This window comes from Lissotriton vulgaris, chromosome 6 (assembly GCF_964263255.1).
Source record: "Lissotriton vulgaris chromosome 6, aLisVul1.2, whole genome shotgun sequence".
NCBI classification, from domain to species: domain Eukaryota; kingdom Metazoa; phylum Chordata; class Amphibia; order Caudata; family Salamandridae; genus Lissotriton; species Lissotriton vulgaris.
This window is the reverse complement of record NC_141694.1, coordinates 84,132,880-84,157,690: the sequence shown is the minus strand read 5'-3', so window position 1 is coordinate 84,157,690 and position 24,811 is coordinate 84,132,880.

Below are 24,811 nucleotides of genomic sequence, written 5' to 3'. Positions count from 1 at the left end.
CCAGGAGACCTGATTAGTTCCATTCTGGCAGATCCTATTTTGGTCTCTTCGGATTCGCCCAGTAAAGATTTGGGATCCTCAGAAGTTATTCCCACATTTAGTGGTACAGGATTTAACTCTGCCATTGATTTTATCTTTTGCTCCACCCATCTAGTTCACTTGCACAAGAAATCTGAGGTTACTTGGAACCAATGTATCGATCATAATCTAATAGGGTGGAGATTAGAGGTTGAAGAAAAAAGCAAAGATGGGCCTAAATTAAACAGTAGTAAGCAGTAGGACCAGTGCCGAAGGCTAAAATGGACTAAAGTAACCCCTAATTCATTGTTAGATAGCCTCTATTCAGTCAGTGGCCAAGATATTACAATTTGCTTAGAGACTGTCGCACAACCGAAAGTTTTATTAACAGCCTTTAACAAGGTTTGCAATCAGGTATCTATGGACTTAACCTATGAGGGTGGTAAAACTAAGGTACCTAATATCAGATGGTTTGATTACAATTGCTTAGAGGCCCATAAAATATTATTTACAGCCTTAAAAAAACACAAAGAGACAAAACTGAGATTATTCTCAGTCAAAATGCTTACAAAGGGACAATTGCTAATCGAAAAAAAGTTAGACGTGATGCCTGGGACCAACTCCTTCAGTAACCCCTTATAAAACAGGGCTCGATTTTGGGAAACAGTGAACCACCCATATTTTACAGCAGATGGTAGCAGCACATTAGAGTGTTGTATCGCCCCCGACAGCTGGGTACATCATTTTTAAGGGATCTATGGTCCTGGTACCACAGATGCAACAGCTTTTATTGTTGAGGTCTTTAGTGGTAAGTATAACTTGGAATTCCCTGAAGAGGAGACACATGAGGCGATTGTCCATATGCCTAAAATAAGGCCCCTGGTCTGGATGGAGATCCTGCAGATTTGTTTAAAATGGATCCAGTAAAATGGGCTTAACATTTTTAACTAATATCTTAAACACATTATACAAAGTTGATATCCCTGCATCATGGTCCAAATCCACCAATTATTCCATTGTTCAAAAAAGGGCAGAGAGATGACCCACGTTGTTACAGGCCAGTATTGCTTATCGACTAAGTGGTCATGGTTATGGGGAGTATTATACTTAGGGCTCCCGGTTTTATGGTATTTATTTTTTTGCCATTTCCATCTGTATTTATCCATATTTATTTTTGGGGCCTTTTTTCTGTATTTATCCGCATTTATTTTTGCTGCAAGCAAAAGACGACACTATAGCTAGTATTTTCCACATTTGTTTAAATTGACAATGCACACATGCGCTCGGTTGTTATAGGTCAACACTATACATTCATCTGAAAACTTTGCCTTTTGCAGCATGTCCCAAATATGCTTAAAAGTGCTATAACAAGCCATTTGTCTCAGAACCTTGAAGTTTCTGTCATCAGCAGAGTGCCACATCCTCTCCCCCAATGAGCACCATACTGCCCCACGGAGAGAAACTTGCACTGCCTTCAGTTACAACTCAATTGTGTCTCGCTATAAACACCTGGAAGCAATTCAATTCAAATTATGCACTAGACTACAGTAATATGCTGCCTCAAGAAAAGTAACAACATACTGGAAAAAAGCAAACACTCATAGGAAATACAACTTAAAGCTTTAACACTCATTATTCAGAAATCAATGAGTGTTTGTGCTTGAAAAGCTAACATGAAAAGAAAAGTCTTTGATGAAGTGAATGGCAGGTGGAGGGTGACATTTTGAGAGGCCCCAGCACAGTGTTCGATGAGTGTGAATGGTGGATGGAGGTTGAGATGAGAAGAGTCACCGGCACGATGTCTAATGGGCATGAATACAGGTGGGAGTGAAATAACAAGATGCACAAAATATTACGAGAGATGCAAGCCCAATGTTGGATGGATGTGAATTATGGGTGGAGAGTGAAATAGCAAGAGGGGCCAGCCCAGTGTTTGATGTGTATGCATGGAGAATGGATGAAGAGAGATGCTAGCACATTTGATGGGCATGAATCCAGGTGGTGGTGAAATAAACAAGAGTCACCATGACCCAATCCGACATTATCAAACATTCTGAAATCGTTATTGTTGGTGACTGCTCGTCCTGCCAAACTGGGTTAAAAGACATTGGACCTCCTAGGCCACGCCGGGATGTTGATATCACGGTCGTCACAATGAATATCCAGACATCACAGACAGCCTTGTACTTTTGGAGTGTCTGATGGTCTAGGAAAAAGAACTACAGGTCAATGCTGAAATTTAGCGCCTTGATGATGCGCGATGCACGTCTGTCACTGGTGTGCAAGGACATGTGAGAGACATGCACACTCTGCTCCACTCAGAGATGTTACTGTGAAAGATGCACAGGGTCACTTTGCAAGCACTGAAGGCTGCGGGTCTCTCTCCCTCGTCTACAGAAGCACTGAGGACCAGGCAAAACAGAAGTCGCCCATGCTGAAGTAGCAGAGTCCTCACTCAGTAAACACTCTCAATTCTGCACCGAGGCCGCCATTCACAGGGAGACAGCAGAGACAAGGGAGAGAGACTCACAGCCTTATCTGCTTGCAAAGTGACCCTGTGCACCTTTCACAGTAACAGCTCTGAGTGAAGCAGAGTGTGCATGTCCCTCACATGTCCTTGCACACCAGTGACAGACGTGCATCGCGCATCATCAAGGCGCTACATTTTAGCATTGACCCTTAGTTCTTTTACCTAATCTCGTGCCCATCCAGTCGTAGGGGAGCACATGGCTCATACCTGCTGAGTCCTTGCCACAACTAAGGATAGATTAGCAGTATGCACCCATCCCTTCATTGGACTCTCACCACTGTGTGCCATCCCTAGATCTCCCCTAACGATAAGATGGGGGCCGAGATCGGACAGTGGAGCAGAACCTGTCCGTACCGTCCTTCGCCTGTCACTGGAGCAGTACCCTGAATACTAGTATGGAGCTTAACCCTCTAAGGAGGGGGAGACCCCAGATGGTTGGGGGTCGGCAGCGCAGCAAAATGTACTAGTATTTTCCCGTTTTTATATATAAATACAGATAAAGGAAAACTTGTTTTCAGTCTATATTTATATGTAAAAATCTGTTTAAACGGAAAACAGAGAGCCCTAATAATACTCAACAAGTTAAACATGTGGTTGGATGATAATATGGTACTAGCTGACTTGCACTATGGTTTTAGGTCTAGAAGGGGTACCCTAGATCAATGGTCTTAAAACTTTTTGATGTCAAGACCCCCTTGTCAAACTTTTTTAGGCATAAGGATCCCCTTTGACAAAATTTTCTAGAAACTGATTCTCCTCATCATCAGCATCTATCGATAACCATAAATACCCCTGTTAGACCTGGCATCCTTTGGCATGTTTACTGTGTTTTTTTCCTTTCTGACCACATGAAAAACGGTAATTCCAGTCCTTTTCCCATCACAAATTGCTGCCTATCACCAATGTAGCAGGATTGTTTTTGTACGGGAAGAGACACCTTCCTTCACCACAACAATCCTGATGGGCGTTTTCCTATTTCTGTGTGAGCTGCAGAATGCAGCACATATGGAAAGATGAAAAAACGAGGGGAAATGAAAACATTTCTCCTCCTTACGCTTCTACTGGAGAGGCATCCGTTTTTGGAGGTGCCCAAGGATTACGTGAATTTGTAAATAGGGGGCAACATCAAAATCCATGGGCTTTGCGTGGGAACCCCACGCAAAGCCCATGGAACACCTCCTTGATGCAGAGTACGGCAATGCAGTGACTTGTGCTGCTATGTCTTACTCCATATCTATGAGGCAATGCAAAGCCATGCAGGGTTATTTTGCACTGCCTCATAGGTATAGTTGAGATGCTTTCGCCACTGGAGCAACAAAAAAAAGTGATGCTTTGGCGATGCAAGTCTCTCACACATAAACCCAAAATATTCTGTACGTATTTTAGGTCTTCACCTTCAGGTATCTACATATAATATAATGGGCACCGTAAATCAAAAATAAATATAAAAAAGTTATTGCTCAGTGGGAAAGGCACTGTAGTACATTATAACATTTCTTATAGTTAATGCACTGCAGAGGTCTGTGTGTAACCAGAGAACCATAGAATTAAATCTTGATTGGTGCAGTGGAGAATAGTGATGTGTATTTTTAGTAGTATGAAGTCACAGCATGTGACCGAAAGCACTGTGAATATGTAAGTCAATTTTTTATACTTGCATTACACACAGGGTAAGATAGAATGCTGCAAAACATGTAAATAGTTTTAAGATAAAATGGTGCTTTCAAAATGTAGGTGTTAATAATCCCAGAGTGTGAAGAACCGGTTAAACCCACTTACTGGGTCTCGGCGACGGGGGAATCGCCCTAGTCTTCCATACCTTTCATACTTAGTAAAAGGAGACACAGGAGCCTTCGTCTGCAGGAGGAACCCAGATTTATTTCAATAGCCCGGGCTATGGAACAGAGTCCCAAGCTAGTCAGAGACAAGACAGAGGAGGCTGCTACTTCACTCTGTAGCTTACAAGCCTTTTATACTTTTTCATCCCAGTCTGTTGGCTGTTAGTTCATTGTTTAATCAGGGCAGTGTTTGCAGTTGATAACCAGATCCAGACGACGTTTGTAGATGATGACCTGGTCAAGGCTTGGTACACAAATCATTGTTCACTCGGTTTTGATCAAGGCTTAGTCTTTTCAGGTCATTGTTCAATTGCCTTGATCAAAGCCTGGTCTTTCAAGTCATTGTTTAATCACCCTGATGAAGGTCCAGCAGTCAGACCATTGTCCAAATAACCTGATCACGGTGTCAAGGATGTTTACCAGGCTGGGAGCAGGAGATGGAGAATAAATCATTTACTCAGGGTGAGTGTCTCGTGGCTTTCTGGTGAACTGCAGAGAACAGGGGGTTGGGCGTGTGACAGTTCCTGGGCAGAAATGCAGGCTGCAAGATAGTTTTTGTCGTGTCAGTCAGAATTTTCCTCCGGCATCAGCAAAAACGACCAGGTGGGTCGTGTGGAAGTGTTTGACACATGATGGCAACGAAAAAGCAATGGAGTCCCGGTACAAATTATACCGATCAGAAAAACACTTTTCCTCAAGTGTATGTAATGCAGTTTTCTTTTTTTATATAACTGTCCCTTCAACACCTCTTTAGGGGCACTAAGTGCTGTGTAAATGCATTAACATTTTAAGTAAGACTTCCCGGCCCAACAAAGAAACAGAACTGCTCCCAAGCTTCCTTTACACTTGCAGATTAACTGATAAGGCACATTTGCCTTTCATCCAGGCAAGCCGCTGATAACGATCTCAATTAGCGATCCCAGCTGTCTTTTTGCAGGGACAAGTAAAGCTGGGGAATCTGCGACCCCCTTCCTAGAACTCCACGATTCCCCTGAGGGTCGCGCCCCACAGTTTGAAGACGTTTGCCCTAGATCAATGTCTGAATTTAGAGATGGTAATAGGAAAATATGCAATTGCAAAAGAAGGGCACTACACCTTGACTTTATGGTCCTAACAGCAGCTTTTAACTTGTTCAATCGGAGCAAATTGTGGTCCGTTCTCCTTAGCATGGGTATAGATAGAGACATAGTGGGCTTTCTTCATGAGTTACATATGGACCTGACCGCTACAGTCAGACCTGGGCCCAACACTATGTGATGCCTGTAAGGATATTCCATGTGCAGGTCAATATTTTATTCCAGCTTTTTTGTATGCTGATGATGCAGTGTTGCTAGCAAGATGGTAGTGGGTTTACAGCATCTTCTAAAGTCCTTTGTTAGTTTCATGAGAAGTCTGGACCTGAATACGAACTATAGTAAATCCCACATAATGACGAGCAGTACCAGAGGAAGGGGCCCTGTGAAATGTACACTGGAGGGTTTTGACATCACCTGAGTTAAGATATTTTGTATCTTGTTGTTATATTTTATGAAAAATGCTCCTGAGTCCCGCTGGTTCGAGATAAACAAAACACCATGGCCAGAATCGTAGCCGCTGTGTTTGAATTTACTTTTCGAATGGAAGCAAAGGATGTTAAGATCTTGTTAAAAATTGATCAATGTAAATGCGGCTCCCTGGCGAGTTACAGTAGTAACATCCGAGGATACAGAGAGAACACTGAGCTACAGACAGTGAGAAAGAAATTCATGATGCTCCCACACTGTATTTACCCCAATCCATGCCCTATTACCCACATAGAAATTGTAATACAGAGGAGACCTTTAATACAGAACAAGCAGATATGATTGGGATATTCAGAGAGAGAGGATAACCTGAAATGGATATTAGAGATAGCAATGAAAAGGGTCACAGAAAGGACAAAGGAATCACTACTGTTTGTACAAAGTACTCTAGGGAGATAGATTCATTGAGGCATCTAAGAAAATCAAAAATATTATATCAAATAGCTGGCTAATGTTGAAATGTGATCCCATTATACAAAACTCAATAGATGACACACCTAGCATCACATACAGGAAAGGTAGATCCACTAAAGACTATCTCATTTGAAGCAAATTTAGGGCAACCCCAATGAACATCACACAAGATTTGAAAGGTTTCAATCCATGCAAAATTTACAAAGCCTGAAAGAACAGCGAAAATGTCAAGGAATATTCTATCCCGCATTGTAATATTAAAAAAGAGATCAAACAATTTTGGAGCTACAATTCCAACTTTGTCATCTGTGTCCGAGTATGACCATGTAGAAAGTGATAGGTCAATAGTACCATCCACCCTGTAAAGAAACATATTCTAAAACACAAGGACAATAGATGACAATGATAAGCACTACACTGTAGCTCAGCATTTTGCCGAATATCATTTCAGCAATATGAACATGCTGAAATATTATGCCACTGAGCAAGTAAAAAGTGAACCAAGGGGAGGTAATAGAGCCGTTACATTGAGAAGGAAGAAATGAAAGTACATAACTGAATTGGAAACAAAAAAATCCAACAGGGCTTAATATTGAAGAAGAGCTCAGAATTCGTATAGGTGATTTGAGAAATGTATTGGGTGCCTGTATCCAATTGTTTTCTCTTTTTATTAGGAGAGATGTGAGATAATATGGGTTGATTTTAATCAGTGAATATTTAATTTAATTTTCAGGAAAGAGTGGAAGAGGATTTGGAGAAAGAAGCTGAAAGCAATACAGTTAGCTGTTTTACAACCCCTACTCTTTTCTTCCCCTCTCACAAAGTACTGACCTCCTTGCACAAATGAGCTAAGATTTTGATTAGAATTATTGGATATTTTGTTACATACCTGCATGAGAATTAACGTGTATATAAATGCATGTGTACCATCATTGAGGGAAATGTGTAATTAGTAACTGCTGAAGAGATCATTTTGCCCACTATGGACTTCATTGGGTTGAAAAAAGTAAAACTTTGGCTACAAGGAAATTGTGCTAATTACAGATGAGAACAAGATTGGTGTGCTAAGAAACTATTGAAATTATATTTGGTGTGCTTTTCAAATGTTAGAGAATAGAGAGGATGTGAACAAGGATGTGATTCTAAAACAAAGGGAAAAGTTGTTTAGTGATGCTCTTGTTGTGTGAAAGCGAATGGGAAACCAGCACCCATGTTTTACCAAGGTGAAATTTATTGTGACAAATTATTGAAAACAGACCGGACTTACCCAATCATCCTCTGTAGATAACAGATATGTGGTACCTATCAAAGATTGACTTATCACATCTACCCAGGCTTGTAATATTACAATAACAACTATATCATCAGCCCTGAGTGAGGTAGGATAATGCGGGGTTGGCCTTCTGTTCTACTTAAAAACGTGTGATAATAAGAAAAGAATTAAGTTAAAATCATAATAGTAATGAAGGAAAGACTGCTACTGAGTCATTTTGGGGCATGCCGTTTTGGAAACTTTTTAAAGATATTTAACGGCTGCTGTCGCAGTTAGCTGGCACCGACATCATGTGAAGGGGAGCTGCTAAGTACCACATTCCTTTGATATATATATATATATATATACTCATATATATATATATATATATATATATATATATATATATATATATATATATATATATATACTCCCCACGACCCCTTCCGTGTTCCATCCACCCAGCCTCAACACCCTTTGTTTGTGGCGGCCGCCACGGTCTGTTCTGCTTGTCTCTAAGTTTATAACGCTCCCACGTAGAGGTGAGCAGAGTGCTCCCTCCCCAACCCGCTGGTGGCATTTTCCCTCTGCCCACTTCTGTTCTCTCCAGCTGCTCTTAGGCATTTTTCCCCAGGTTAATGTAATAATGTAATCTCACTCGCTCAGCCCCTGGTATAATTTAATATTTGTAATTCTCTTCCTCCCCGCCGGTTCCAGCCGCTGCTGCCCCTGCAGCCCCTCCCCCCAACACAGCCCCTGCCTCACTACCTCTAGTCCCACCCCCCTGTCCTACTTAATGTCACCCACTGCTTGGTCATGAAGCGGATGCTTCCAGCGCCAGGAACCCTTGATATCCGGAACCCCGCTGATACAACTCCGCCCCCCTCCACGCAATCAACTCCGGAAGACACAACTACTGCCAAATAGCCAAACCGAACAGGACAGTTCTCCTGCAGACACTGCCGACAATCCTTCACCATCAACTGCGCCCCCCATGGCCGCCTAAGACTCGCTGAACCCCCCCACCACCGAAACCCTGACTTGCATACTCCCCAACGTACGCTCCCTACAGAGACATGCCGTATGATCTGGGACCTGCTCATCAACACCCTCTTGCCCAACATTGCCTTCCTCACTGAAACCTGGACGAATGCCTCCTCTGGCCCTGACATCAACACCGTCATCCCCGATGGATACAAGATCCAGAGAAGGGACCGCCCAGGAGGAGGAATCGCCATTGCACCCAAGTCCTCCCTTCGACTATCCACCTCCAACACGAGCGACCCCCCACCACAACACAGAACACCTCCACTTCCACTTCCAGATCCAGACCATCCCCAGAACTACGCTTTGTGGCACCCTCGCCTACAGACCCCCCCGGCCTGTGCACCCAATCCACCACAACCATCGCCGACCTTGTCGCTCCCCACGCCATCACTTCTATGGACTACATCCTACTCGGAGACCTTAACTTCCACCTCGACAACCGCAGCAAACTCGACTCCATCATCCTCCTTGATAATCTCTCCAACCTCAGACTGAAGCAGGTCATCACCACACCCACACACAGAGCAGGACATACCCTCGACCCCATCTTCGCTGGAGGAACAAACATCCACTTCAGCCACACCTTGCAGCCCCTCTGGATGGACCACCACTGCGTACACCTCACCTTCAACACCCCCACCGGACCCAGAGCCCCCGCCCAGGCCCACCTCGAAGGAACTGGAGCAAGATCACCCTCTTCCTAGACCCACCCTGCACCATGATCGACGCCAACTCAGCAGCCAAGGAATTTGACCGCTGGATTTCCAGTTGCGCCAACAAGCTCGCACCCCTACGCCACCCTGGCAAACAACACCCCCTCCCCACCACCCCCCCCCCGAAAGCTGCCTGGTTCACAACTTAACACCAATGAAGCCAGACGCTCCTGCAGATGCTCGAAAAAACCTGGCGAAACCGGGAAACCACAGAAGACCTAAACAGCTACCGGAGCTCCCTGAAGGAGTACCACCAGCACATAAGAACTCTTCAACACCATACAGCATTTCACCAAAGCCCCCAGCGAAGCCTCGGACGTCACACCTTCCAAGGAACTCTGCAACAAACTCAGCTCCTCCTTTCATCTGAAAATCAAGGCCCTCTACGACAACTTCAGTGGACAGACTCCTGACGCCACCCCCCTTGCCACCACCACCGATAAGAAGCCGACCATCACAACCTGGAATTCTACTGCTGTCGAACACACCACCGTGACCATGAAGAACACCCACTTAAGAGCCCCCACAGACCCATGCCCACTGCACATCTACCACAGAGCCGCCACCGCCAATGCACCCGAATTAGGACGTACCATCAACTCCTCTTTCGTATCCGGCATCTTCCCAGACGACTGGAAACAGGCGGAGGTTATACCCTTCCTCAAGAAACCCACGGCAGACCTGATGGACCTGAAAAACTACAGGCCAATCTCTCTCCTCCCCCTCTCCTCCAAAGGCACAGAGAGACTCGTAAACACCCAGCTGACCGCCTTCATCAAAGATAACTCCATCCTAGACTCCTCCCAGTCCGGATTCCGCAGCAACCACAGCACCGAGACTGTCCTCCTCACCACCACCGACGACATCGGCATGCTACTCAACCAGGGACACACCGCTGCCCTCATCCTACTAGACCTCTCTGCAGTCTTTGACACCGTCTCACACCACACTCTCGCAGCCAGACTCCACAACGCTGGGATAAGAGGAACCACCCTCTCCTGGGTCCGATCCTTTCTCTCTGGCATAACACAGAGGATAAGACTCCCTCCTTTCCTCTCTAAACCCACAGAGATCAACTGCGTAGTGCCCCAGGGACAATCGTTCAACCCCACACTCTTCAACATCTACATGGCCCCCCTCGCCGCCATCGTCAGACAGCACAGGCTCAGCATAGTATCATATGCCGATGACACCCAGCTCATCCTCTCCCTCACGAAGAACCCCGAACACACCAGACTCCATTTCCAGAAAGGATTGAGGGACGTCGCCGCCTGGATGAAAAGCAGTTGCCTGAAGCTCAACTCGGAGAAGACCGAAGTACTCATCCTCGGACCCTCCACTTTCGCATGGGACAACACCTGTTAGCCCTCTGTCCTCGGGAGCCCGCCCACCCCAACAGACCCCGCACAGAACCTCAGCATCATTCTTGACTCCTCCCTCACCATGACCCGCCAGATCAACTCCACCTGTTTCAACTGCCTTAGGATCCTCCGCAAAATCTTCAAATAGATACTGTCGCGGTCACTCAGCAGAAACGGGAAGGAAAGGCAGAAAAGACCTCTCCTAACCCCGTTTCCTACATGTCCCAGAAGACCTTGGGACGTATCCAGGAAAGACAGAGCTGGCTCCGCAAAAGGGTTCTGCCCCTATAAAGCACCTCCTCCTCATGAAGGAGGTGCTTGATAATTTTGCCCGTTTCCTGTTTCTAAGAAGAAGGCGGATGGTATTCCCCGCCGGAGTTTTTGGCATTCCATGGTTGTTTTTGGCATTTTTGCTCACTAGAGAACCCGTGAGCACAGAGCTGCTCCTCCTGACGCCAGCGAGTTTCCTGACGCGGGCGCGGTTCGCTATTCCGCAATTGACGCACAACGCGAGCACAGTGCGGCTCCTCCTGGTTTTCCTCTTTGTTCTCCCGGACTCGGAGAACATCAGGTAGCATCTTATAGCGCAGGAAAGGGCGCCGGAGCGCTTTTCCCTTGCACCGCGACCTTATATGGCAATTTGTTTAGTGCCTGCAAGCATTGTTAGTTACCGTGTTGCATTGACGCGTGTACCAGGATTGCACTCCACTGTGGTTTTGAACAGTGGTTGGGTGCACTTCTGGAACGCTTCACTCTTGCTGCGTGGGAACAGCAGCTGGGTGGTTTTTGTTTTGCCCACGCTGTAAAAACAACAGCGACTGGGCTTGACTACTTGCTCAGCACTCACGCTATGGATACAAATAGCGGCTGGGTACGCTAACTTTCAAATCCTCTGGTTACTCTCTACAGGTTCTGGAGATTGTATGAAAACCACAAAGCTGCAGGTCCTTGAATGAGTGTTTGCATAGTGATCTCCCCTTTATGTGTGTTATGTGTGTTTTTGTTTATGCTGCCTCTCACGCCATTTTCTTCTCTGTTTATACACAGTCACTCCAGAAGTGTGCTTCGTGGAAGACAGAGAGTCCTAGACCAGACTCAGGGAAAACGAGAAGCCTTGCCTGCAGCAGTGTTTATTATTGTATCCACTTCCCCTTTCTCCAGGGTGCTCCCATACACAGCGGTCTTCCTTCACTCTGTGGGAGCTTGCGCTCAGGGGGGGAATAGGGAGGCTTCTCAGCGAGCCATCGTCCCTGCTGGCTGTTATCTGAGGTTAGTGGCTTTTTTTTTCTTGAGCTACTGACACATCATGACAGATACCCCCGAATGCAGAAAAACCCGTCACCCACGCTCTCATAACCAGCAGGCTGGACTACGGCAACGCCCTCTACACCGGAATCAACAGAACTCTCCTTCACAAGCTCCAAACTATCCAGAACTCCGCAGCCAGACTCATCCTTGGAACCCCACGGCAGAAACACATAACCCAACACCTTTGAGACCTCCACTGGCTCCCCGTCGAGAAGAGAGTAACCTTCAAACTGTTCACCCACGCCTACAAATCCCTCCCCAACCTCTAACCCAAATACCTCAACGAGAGAGTCTCCTTCCACGTACCCAAGAGGAACCTCCGCTCCGCCGATCTCGCCCTCGCAGAGACCCCCGCATCTGCAAAACCAGAGCGGGCGGAAGAGCTTTCTCCTACATCGCAGCCAAAGCCTGGAACGAGCTCCCAGTCATCATCAGACGCTCTCCCTCCCTCCACACCGTCAGAAGGGACCTCAAGACCTGGCTTTTCGACTGATCCGGAGCTGCACCCTCCCCCCCGCCCCAGCGTCTTGAGACCTTCGTGGGTGAGTAGCAAGCTTTATAAGCCCCTGATTGATTGATTGATTATAAATGCCACTTCTACTGGCATTCTCTAAGCCAGTGATACTCATAGCACAGCCTGCGGACCTTGCAGGTAATGTACCCATGGCCCCCCAGAGAGAAAGTGGAGAGAGAGAGAAGGAGAGAAAGTGGAGAGAGCAAGAGAGTGGAGAGTGAAGAGAGAGAGAGAGAGACCGTGGAGAGAGTGGAGAGAGACAGTGGAGAGAGAGAGAGACAGTGGAGAGAGAGTAGAGAGAGAGACTGGCTGACTGGGAGACTGAGATACTGACTGAGAGATAAAGACTGACAGAGAGAGACTGACTGACTAAGAGAGAGACTGACTGACAGAGAGAGAGACTGGCTGACAGAGAGAGAGAGACAGACTGACTGAGGGACAGACTGACTGACAGAGAGACTGACTGTCTGAGAGAGAGACTAACTGTCTGAGAGAGTCTGACTGACTGAGACTGACTATGAGAGAGAGAAAGACTGACTGGCTGAGAGAGAGACTGGCTGACTGATGGAGGTAGAGAGACTGACTGACTGAGAGAGTGAGAGACTGAGAGAGATAGACTGACTGACTGACAGAGAGACTGACAGTCTGACAGAGAGAGAGAGAGAGAGAGAGAGAGGGAGAGACTGACTGACTGACTGAGAGAGAGGCTGACAGACAGAGACTGACTGACAGAAATAGAGAGACTGGCTGAGAGAGAGACTGACTGACAGAGAGAGAGACTGGCTGACTGACAGAGAGAGGATGACTGACAGAGAGAGATACTGACTAAGAGAGAGACTGACAGAGGGAGACTGACAGAGAGAGAGAGAGTGTGAGATAGAGAGAGACTGGCAGAGAGGGACTGACCGAGACTGACAGAGAGAGACTGACCGTGACTGACAGAGAGACACTAAGACTGACAGAGAGAGACTCAATGACTGACTGAGAGAGAGACTGGCAGAGAGAGAGAGAGAGACTGGCTGACTGACAGAGAGAGGCTGACTGACAGAGAGAGATACTGACTAAGAGAGAGACTGACAGAGGGAGACTGACAGAGAGAGAGAGAGTGTGAGATAGAGAGAGACTGGCAGAGAGGGACTGACCGAGACTGACAGAGAGAGACTGACCGAGACTGACAGAGAGAGACGGACTAAGAGAGAGAGAGTGACTGACAGAGAGAGATTGACAGAGACTGACTGAAAGACTTACTGACAGAGAGAGAGAGAGTGACTGAGAGAGAGACTGACAGAAAGAGGGAGACGGACTGAGACTGCCAGAGACTGACTGACAGAAAGAGAGAGTGACTGAGAGAGAGAGTGACTGAGAGAGAGAGACTGACTGACAGAAAAAGAGAGACTGACTTAGACTGACAGAGACTGACTGACTGAAAGAGGGACTGACAGAGAGAGAGGGAGAGACTGACTGACAGAAAGATAGAGACTGAAATAGAGACTGACTGATTGAGAGAGAGAGACTGACTGAGACTGCGAGAGAGACTGACTGACTGAGAGAGACTGACAGAGAGAGAGAGAGACTGACTGACTAAGAGAGACTGACTGACAGAGAGACTGACTGACTGAGAGACTGACTGGCCGAGAGACTGACTGACAGAGAGAGACTGACTGACAAAGAGAGAGACTGACTGACAGAGACAGGGCCGGCTCTAGAGCGGTGCGATCGGTGCGACCGTACTGGGCGCTGACTTGGGGTGGGGGCGTCAATTTTTAAAATGTATATTATCACTAGCAGCCCGTCCCGACCTTGTCCGGGAGCAATCAGGCTTCAGGGCCCCCGCCCGCCCCGGCCCCCACCCACCCCGACATTGTCAATGGGTCCCCCGGAGTAGCAGCCCGTCCCGACCATGGCTTTAGGGCCCCCGCCTGCCCCGACATTGTCCGTGGGTCCCCCGGACCCTTACCTCATCCGCCGCACCTCCCCGCGCTCCTGAGTTCACCGGTCCGCCGCTCCTCCCCTCTCCTCCCCTCCTGTCCGCCGCTCCTCTCCGCTCCTCCCAGCCTGTCCGCCGCTCCTCACCGCTCCTCCCCGCCTGTCCGCCGCTCCTCCCCGCGCTCATGTCCGCCGCTCCTCCTCGCGCTCCTGGACGTCGCTCCTCCATGCGCTCCGGATGTCAGCACACACGTCGCGGCCGGCGCTACTTCCATGGGACTACTTTTTTTTTCTCGTAAATTTTTTAAATAACGTATATTTTTACATTTATATAGCCTATGTCCATCTGCACACCCTGACAATTTCAACGATGTATCGGGTGTGTGGATTGGCGCTGTGGTTCTCGAGTTTACCCGCCTCAAAGGTTCAAAATTCTTCCTTTATAATAGTAGTATAGATTTTAAAAGCACCTGCTGCCACGTTCCTGCCCTCCAGCAATTTTCAGACATCAATTAAAATGTCAAGATAACTCCAGTGATTAATCTTCTTCCTGGAAAGAGACCAGAGGTTTGTCTAGTGGAAGTTTTGATTCATCCTAAGGTAGCGCAGAGGGTTAAAATGCCTGCTGCTTAGAACGTGTACCATGCAGATAACGAAATGCATATAATGTAAATAGGTCAGTGGGTTACTGCTTCTGTAAGAGAGATCCTTTTTTAACTTGTTGTTTATAAGTCAAAATCCTAATATAGAACATTGAGATATTAACTGTCATTCTAGAGCTGCATGCAAACTGCAAGGTATATGTTAGAGCTATATGTTTTTTTGCCCAGTCTTTCATCATCCTAATCCTGTGAAAAGGGTTCATTTGGGTAGAAAACAATTTTTATTATGAAAGAGAACCCCTAACAATGATGTTACGTTTTAAATTCTTGATTTGTGCTTTTCCAGAATAAGGACTCAAACTATATTGACTACTAGTATGGATGACATGTCACTCCTACACTACACCTTGTAGTCCTGTCTGATGTAACATTTCCTGTACACTGATTTACACATATATGATTGTCTCTGTGTAATGTGTGTGTGATGTAAAGTACTCTGACACCTTACAATGGTATGAGTGGTGCTTTAAAACTAATGAATCTGAGAGACAGTGGTTATGGAGACTTGAGAGGCATTGTTAAAGGGTGCTGGTGGGGGAATCCTTGCAGAGGTGGTCATTAGGGGGGCGTCAACAGACATTGTCGCACAGGGCGTCACTAGCGCTAAAGCCGCCCCTGGACAGAGATAGATTGACTGACTGACTGAGAGATGGAGAGACTGAGAGAGAGAAGGAGAGACTGACTGACAGAAAGATAGAGACTGAGAGAAAGACTGACTGAGACTGACTGATTGAGAGAAAGAGACTGACTGACAGAGAGAAAGAGAGAGACTGTGATGGAATTGGGGTCAAAGTGCGTATGAAGCTATGCAATGCCATTTAAGATTGCTATAGTCTGCTAATAAAAATGCATTATCAAAATGTGCTCTTTGTAGTTGCATCTGATTTTGAAATACAGCATTGTCGCATTGTCTAATGTTGTAAACCGGGTTTGAATTTTTTTACTCTAGCCCCGCCCCACCCTTACGAGTGTGGCCCTCGGCCACAAACCACACTGTACTTTTGGCCCCTGACAGAAAGTTTGTGAGTTTTTTCTGTTTTTTGCAGATTTATGTAGCTTGAACTTGACCCGAAGGTATTTAATCGCTTTGGATGAGCACCAGTTTGTAATTTTGGCCCCTGACAGAAAGTTTGTGAGTACCCATCCTCTAAACTTACCCTACAGCCTTTTAGAATGGTGATATTTTTTTCTGTTTTTTGCAGATTTATGTAGCTTGAACTCGACCCGAAGGTATTTAATCGCTTTGGATGAGCACCAGTTTGTAATGTTGCGCTCTAGTTGATGCGCGCTACGTCACGGCGTAGCGCGCGTGACCGCCATTTTAGGAGCTACTGCGCATGTGCAAAGAGCGCGATTTAGCGATCGGAGCGGCAGCATCGCCCGACGCTCTCCTGAATAGAGAAATAATTAAATAGAGCCCTTATATGATACTCCAAGTGTCCCGTATGGTTATTGGAGCAAATACACCTACATTACAGTGGCGACGAGGCCGGGATCTCCCCACAGGGGTGATTACCACCCACATACAGAGGAGAGGAAGCCTGACCAGCCAGAGGAGGCGAGGAAAAGCAGACAGACGGTCAGGGAGACGCCGAGGTAGGTCAGGCAAACACACAAAGGAGCAAAAGGGGGCTGGAGAGCGTGGCAGAGGCGTAGAAATAGGGAAACATCAACACGAGGGCACTGAAGCACCCACACCGGAGAGCAAAAGGGCCAAGACGGAAGACTGACTCAAAGCAGGCCCAGAGCAGCGAGAAGAAGAGCGTGGAAGCCACCACCAGAGGGTACACACATAAGACCACGTGCCCACACCCACAGAGGCCCTGGCGTAACCGGTGAGGGGTAGAGAAGGGGGCGCAGAGGGACCCCAAGCTAACCAAGGTCGAGGCGAAGGAGCGACTGCGCCAGGCAGTCCAAAGAGCCAAGGGGAGGAACCAGAAAGACGCGCGGAGATGAGTGCGCAAGCGTCTTCCCTCACAACACCGATCCAGTTCCTACCCAGGCTAGGAGAGCCTCAAATGAAGTGGGAGGACTGGAGAGATAATTTCATGAATTATCTGGAAGCCTTGGAAGATGAGAACGGTGAGGAATTCCCCAGCGAAAGGAGAAAGAGGCTACTTTTACACAACCTAGGCCCTGAAGGGATACAGGTGTTTCAAAATGTGGTGCCCACTCCCCGACCAAACGCAGATGATGACGTATTCAGGCATGCCATAGAAGATCTGAATAATCACTATCGTCCCGCAGTATGCACGTCTATAGACCGATATAATTTCCAGCAGAGGAAGCAAGAAGTGGGTGAAAGGATAGATGACTATGTTGCGGTGCTGAAGAAGCTGGCGATAACCTGCAAGTTCGGAGTGCTGCATGATGAGTTCATAAAAGATCAGATCGTAATGCACACCACCAACAAAACGGTCCAAGACAAACTGTGGGTGAACGGCGACGCCACGCTCAAGGAGGTGATTACCATGGTAAAAAAGGCCGAAATGTCGAAACGATGCGCAGATGCAGCCAAAAGAGAACCTATTCAGAGACCCATGATAAACAAGGTAGATGACGTGGAATCGTCAGGAAGAAGCAAAGCTGCCCCGTGGGAAAACAGAGGTCCTAACAAATGGACAGGAAAGCCTGGGCAGGCGAAGAGGCTGAACAAGGACGGTACGTCCGTATGCTATAGGTGTAGAAGCCAGTCCCACGCAGCCCATGACAAACGGTGCCCCGCGTTCAGGGCCAAATGCATGTTCTGTGGCATAGTGGGCCACTATGAGAAGGTATGCTGCCGCAAGATGAAAAGGCCCATTGTGAAGTATGTGGCGCAGGACCAGCAAGAGGAGGAAGAAGACCCGGATGAAGAGGACAACGTGCTGTGTGTGGACGGCCAAGTACTAGGCATTGACTGCAAACGTTCCCGCAAACCCCAGTGTGACATGATGATAGGGGGAGTGGAAATCACCATTGTGGTAGACTCTGGGTCGCCGTACACTATAGTCCAAAAATCGGTGTGGAAAGAGAAATTCAGTCCCAGCCTGGGCCCGCGGCTGAAACCACCTGACATTAGACCGGTCACATACACAGGAGAACCTATCCCGATGGTGGGGTTCTGCGTCCTTACATTTGAATTCAAGGGACGCAGTGTGCAGTGCAAACTGTATGTGGCAGAGAAAGGACCATCTGTCCTAGGATGGATGGACCAAGGGGACCTAGGGATACAGCTAGACCCAGTAGGCGACATACTGGTGCTGATGACCACCCCGGAGCGAGGACCGGACGTAGAGAGGTTGAAGAGGGAATACCCGAAATTTTTTGGTGGAAAGGTCGGAAGGTTGGAGAAATTCACTCACAAAATAGCGCTTAAGGAGAACGCCGTCCCAGTATGGCACAAGGTGAGGAACATACCACTTGCGGTGAGAGAGATGGTACAGCAGGAATTACGCAGGCTAGAGGAGAACGGAATCATTGAGCTCATCGACAGCTCGGAATGGCTGGCACCACTGGTGGTAGCAATGAAGCCGAATGGCAAGGTGCGCTTATGTGTGGACCTTCGAGAACTAAACAAATGCATCATAGTAGAGAAATTCCCGCTGCCCCGTATAGAAGAAATGCTGGCGAAAACGAAGGGAGTAATATGGTTTTCCACCATTGATCTGTCGTCTGCCTATCACCAGGTAGCGCTACATCCAGCGAGCCGGAAACTGGCGTCATTCATAACACCCTTCGGATGCTACCAGTTCCGCCGCATGCCATTTGGCCTCGCCTCTGCAGCAGCGGTCTTCCAGAAACTGATGCACCGCCTGTTCCAAGACATAGAGGGAATACAATACTTCCAAGATGACATCCTGGTGAGGGGGAAGGAGCTGAAAGATCATGACAAGAAGCTAGAGAGGGTTCTTCGAATCCTGGAGATCAATGGGCTAACCGCCGAATGGGAGAAATGCCGGTTTGGGATGACGTCCGTCACCTACTTGGGGCACGAGATTGGAGAACATGGTATAACACCCAAACGCACGAATGTGAAAGCCATCTGCGATGCTCCAGCTCCCTCCAGCAAAGAAGAATGGAAAGGGAAGACCACTCGGTCCCCCCGAACGTATGGACGGGTGCCCCGATCCGCCCGGGAAAACATTTTGGGCGGGGGGTGTGGTTCGGCTGGTATGCCCAAAGCGGCGTAGCCGGAGCACGCCCTTCCCGCCCAGAAGAGGTTGTCCTAGACACCCGCCCGGAAGACCGCGCCCAGTGGGCGTACCTGAGGAGGGTCCCCGCCCTCCCGCAGACGGATAAATAGAGCGGGAATCCAATGAAGCGTCCTCTTGTTCCAGTGCTCTGAAGGCTGCACCACTCGTTGCTCGTGAGCCCTCGACGGAACAAGCGGCAATTTTGAGAACTTGTAATCTTTGTTGTTTCTTTTTCAGTATCCTCGTCGATCAACTCGAACGGAGTGAGCGAAGCCATGTCCGGCAAAATAGCGGGAAAGAGCTCCGAGTTGGAGAAGATACTGCGCACTTTGTCGAACCGAATGGCGATGATGGACCGAAAACTGGGTAAAGTGGATTCGATCGGTCGGGGCTTAGCTGAGGTTAAAAAGCAGATAGCAGCCCAGAACAACCCCTCGGGGCGGCCTAAAAAGGTGATAGGACCGGCCTTGCCGGGAGTCGCCCCAGAGGGTAGGGGGAAACGTAGTAAGAAGAGGGCGGGTTCCGGGGAGGGCCCAGTCCCGGAGGTACCCCCAGCAGGCCCAGTCACACCGGTGGACAGCCCGGTACCAAGTCCGGATGTGGGTTTGCCAATCCCCGTTGTAATAACTCCGGTTGAGGATGATCAGATGCCCCCAGAACTGGCCCTTCAGTTAGCGGCAGTGTTACCCTGGCTTAAGAAGAAAACAGGGGGGGCAGTGGCTGCGGGGGATCCGGCCGAGGAAGCCAGATTAATAATCGAGCAGTTACGGCAGTCAAGAAAAGCCGGGACGGCGAATGTTCCTTCTATTTCCCCACAGGTGGCACCAGGAGTGACGACGGTGGGCCGAGAAAAGACAGCAGACACGGCGGTTGAACCCGGTAAGACCCCATTGCCAATGGTAGGGGAAAGTTCAGTGCCTTCGAGGCGCGAAAGGGTAGCCTAGCACATCCCGGCGGCTACGAAGGAAATGATATGGGGGGACAAATATGTTAATATGTTTTCACTATTGACCGACCATCGTGAAATAGAGTACGCAAAGACCCAGAAAGATTTATGGCACCCCAGCGTATGGCGGGCCAAGATGGCGGAATTTAGGGTCGACGAGACCGTAGCGAACTGGGTGAAGGCCTTCTCTATATTTACGGCAGTAATGGGGGAACGTAAACCTGAAGTGTTGCCCGATCTATCCTGTTACCAGAACAGGATCATGGATTTTTATAACATGTACGGGGGGAATGAGTGGAAAGGTTATGATGTACACTTTCGAAAGTCTAAAGAGTTTGATGTAACTTTAACGTGGGACTGCCTCGACACGGTATCGTGGCACAAACAAGCTCTTGCCTGGATCGGCGGGTACGTCCTCGCCGGGCGGGAGCGGGTCTGGGACAGCTCAACAAAGGCCGGCGCAGCCCTTTCGAGCAAGCGCCGGTGGGGAATCACAACCCAAGACCGGCGGGAATGGAGGCAAGCGCGGGGTTTGTTGGGGTTTCAACAGAGGGAACTGTAACAGGCCCCAGGGAACATGTAGGTTCCGGCATGCTTGTGCGGGCTGTGGGAACTCCTCACACCCGGAAAGTAGCTGTAGGTCCAAGAGCGGTAGTTCGGGAGGAAAGGGGGGATCCAAGCAGGATTGAAGTGTTGCTTGGGAAGCAATCGTCTTCACCCATCGACATCATTGCTTTGACTCCATGGCTGAACAAATACCCTGATCATGTATCCGCCGGGATTTTGAGGAATGGTTTCCTATATGGCTTCAACATCCCGGCGGGGAATTTTCAGGGGAACCCCTTTTGTAAAAATCAGCTATCCGTTCAACACAACCCGGCAGTGGCAGCCAAAAAAAAAAATAAATTACCAAAGAGGTCAGCTTGGGACGGGTAGCAGGACCTTTTCCATGCCCGCCAGTGGCGGATTTCGTGTGTTCACCACTAGGAGTGGTTCCGAAGAAAGACCCAGGGGAGTATAGACTCATTCACAATCTGTCGGCCACGAGGGGGGCCTCGGTGAATGAAGCCATTGACCCGGATGTCTGTTCAGTTCGGTACGCATCGTTCGACAATGCCGTTGCCCTACTGAATCACCTGGGCCCCGGTGCTCTGTTGGCGAAATCAGACATCGAATCAGCATTTAGGTTGCTCCCGGTACACCCGCGGGACCAGCGCTTGCTAGGATTTACGTTCCAGGGGAAGTATTACATGGATAAATGCATGCCCATGGGCTGCTCAATTTCTTGTGCTTATTTTGAGATGTTCAGCTGTTTTTTAGAATGGGCTTTCACCGAGGCCACAGGGCATAGACAAGTGATGCACTAATTGGACGACTTCCTGTTCTTAGGGCCGGCCGGCACTGCGAAATGTGCACAGGCACTGCAAGACTTCTGCATTCTCATGCAGGAGTTTGGAGTCCCATTGGCACCAGGTAAGACAGTGGGGCCATCTACTTCACTGGAGTTTCTGGGAATTGAGCTCGATTCAGTGGAGGGATGCTTCCGTCTGCCAATGGAGAAGGTGGCCAAGTTCAGGGCTTCCTTAATACAATGCCTGGGCAAAGAAAAAGTGACCCTGCACCAGTTACAACAAACAGTGGGTCAGCTTAACTTTGCCTTGAGAGTAATACCGATGGCTCGGCCCTTCTCACGTTCCATTGCACAGGCTATGGCCGGCCTCAAGGAGGGACACCACTGCACGAGACTGTCGGCAGAGGTTCGCCAGGATATGCGCATTTGGTTGGCATTCTTGGCGGACTTCAACGGTCGAGTGGTGTGGACCAAACCCCCAGCATCATCGGACAAACTGGGTTTGTGGACCGACTCAGCCGGGAGCGTGGGATTTGGTGCCATCTTTGGTAACCGATGATCGGCGCAAGTATGGCCGACTTGGTGGCACTCCGACGTGGTGGCACTCCAGTGGCCTAACAGGTAACATTGGGTTCTTGGAGCTATTTCCCATTTGGGTGGCTCTGTTGGCATGGCCAGAAGATTTTAGGGACCGCTCAGTTGTGTTTTGGTCAGACAATATGACAGTGGTCGAGTGCATTAATCAGCATGCAGCACGCTGCAGGTGGATCTTGAGACTGTTGAAAGAAATTGAATTACGTTGCATGAGATTGAATGTACAGTTCAGGGCAAAGCATGTGCCGGGTGTACTGAATAATGCAGCTGATGCACTCTCTCGTTCACACATGCAGGCTTTCAGGGGCTATCTACCTACAGCGGATCTAGTGGCGGCAACGTTCCACGAAGCACTATGGCTGATCGGTGCCCCGGATTACAGGACCTCGTGGCAGCCAGTTTAGCGCCCAGGACGACGAAAGCCTATGAGGGAGCGTTTCATTCTTACTGCGCCTTTTTAGGGCCGGCAGGGAGACATAGCTGGGGGCAGGAGGAATCCTTCCTGGGGTTCTTAGTGGCGCTTCATAGAGAAGGCCGATCAGCCGCGACGGCCAACAGACATAGGGCGGCCATATCATTCATGGCACAGCTCCACGGCATACGGGACCCGACGGGTTCCTTTTTAGTCAGGAAGGCGCTCCGCGGTTGGCAACGCCTTGAGGGTCGCAGACAAGATACAAGGCACCCGATTGGTTTAGAAAGATTGTCTCTGCTACTAGCAAAACTGGATGAGACATGCTCCTCCCCTTCCGAGGTAGTTCTGTTCCGAGCGGCTTTCGCCTTGGCATTCCATGGGGCTATGCGGGTGAGTGAACTCGTAGAGAGGAACAAGAAAGATATGGGGGGAGGCCTATGCAGGGATCACGTTCAAATACGGGGTGATTCTATGCTAGTCTCGATAGCCAGGTCCAAGACAGACCAGGATGCTATAGGGAGTAGTGTTGTTGTGCAGCGCGCTCGAGGGAGCCCCAGTTGTCCGATAAGGTATGTAGAGGACTACCTGGCACAAAGGCCGGCGACATGGGGAGGGAGTCTGCTTAGACACATGGACGGCACCCCGTTGACGAAATTTCAATTTTCAGAGGGTGCTGGCGCTTACGATTGCTGCGGCGGGCTTGAACCCGTGCGATTTTGGGACCCACTCATTCAGAATAGGGGCCGCTACTGAGGCTATGGCTCGGGGTCTGGGTGTGGAAGAAGTGAAACAGCAAGGCCGTTGGTCCTCGAACTGTTTCAAGAGGTATGTGCGACTGCACATGTTGTAAAAGACTGAAGAAATGCACTCACGCTTGTTGTCTTTTGTTTGAATTACAGTTTCGCAAGCCTGTGACGCGGGGTGGAATTTGGGATCAACCCATCACCAGGGGACCAGCGGTCGAGGATCACCGACTGGAGAGCAAGTGGTATGGGTCGTGGGCCACTCATACGTGAGGCGCGCCGGAGACGTATTCATGGCAGGTGACGCGACTCACGCATCTGGGGAATATGGGTTCAGAGTAACCTTCCATGGGAAGGGAGGCCTCTGTTTTGACCAATTTCAGTCATTTGTGGAGGGTCTTTTAGGGCGGCAAAGGTCACCGCCATCTATAATCATAGTACACTTGGGGGGCAACGACTTGGTAAGACTGGGAAGACGAGTGTTAGTGGAACACATTTTGTCGGCAGTCAGCTGGTTGGCTAAGAGGCTCCCGGGGTGCACAATTGCCTGGTCCCACATGATCCCCAGGAGAGTTTGGCGAGGGGGTTTCTCTGTGACGGCGTTGAACCACTCGGTAAAGAGGGTCAACAATAAAATTGGGAAATAGTTTCGCTCCGCGCATTTGCAAAGCATTCCCCATGGGTGTATTCGGGGTGATCACTTTTACTTGAATGATGGGGTTCACCTGTCCAGGGCGGGGAATGATTTACTCATAGGAGACTTCATAGCATGGCTAGTGGGATTGAGGAGGCATGACCTTTAGGAGGTGTGGGGGGGGCGGATAGTCGGTCAACTATCCGGCCTGTGGCGGTAAGGTCATGATCGGTGAGCAGTAATTTCAAGGTCCCTAGGGGGGGCGCCACCCAGAATCGATGGGAGCGCCCGGGGGAGGCGGCCATTGGCCCCTCCCACGGGGAGGCGGCACCCACTACGGATGGGTCGCCTAGGGGGAGACGGCCATAGGCCCCTCCCAGGGGGGAGACGGCTAGATGCCCCTCCTACGAATTTCCCGGGGGCCGGATATCCGCTCCGGCGGAAGAGAGTGTGGGGAAGGGGGGGAGTCCACGCTGTCCTTCTTACAGATACCTCACACGGGAACTCGGACGACCTTTAAGATGGCGTCGAGTGAAAGGGGGCCCCCACGACAAGGGAAGTTACAGTTGGCAACGAGGGTAAAGTCCTCTGCGCATGCGCCACTCACACCGTGAGGGCGGGAGTTTGGTAGTAGGGATCTGACACCGGTTAAGACCTTGCCGTTGGCCCTTAATGCTAGGATGTACAATTTTATTTCAGAATGTATGCATTTTCAGGATGCTAGACTCGGCTAGGAGACCTTTGTATTAGAGATCTGTTAAAGAACATGTCTTCATCAAAATGTAATGAAAGTAAAATTGTACATAAT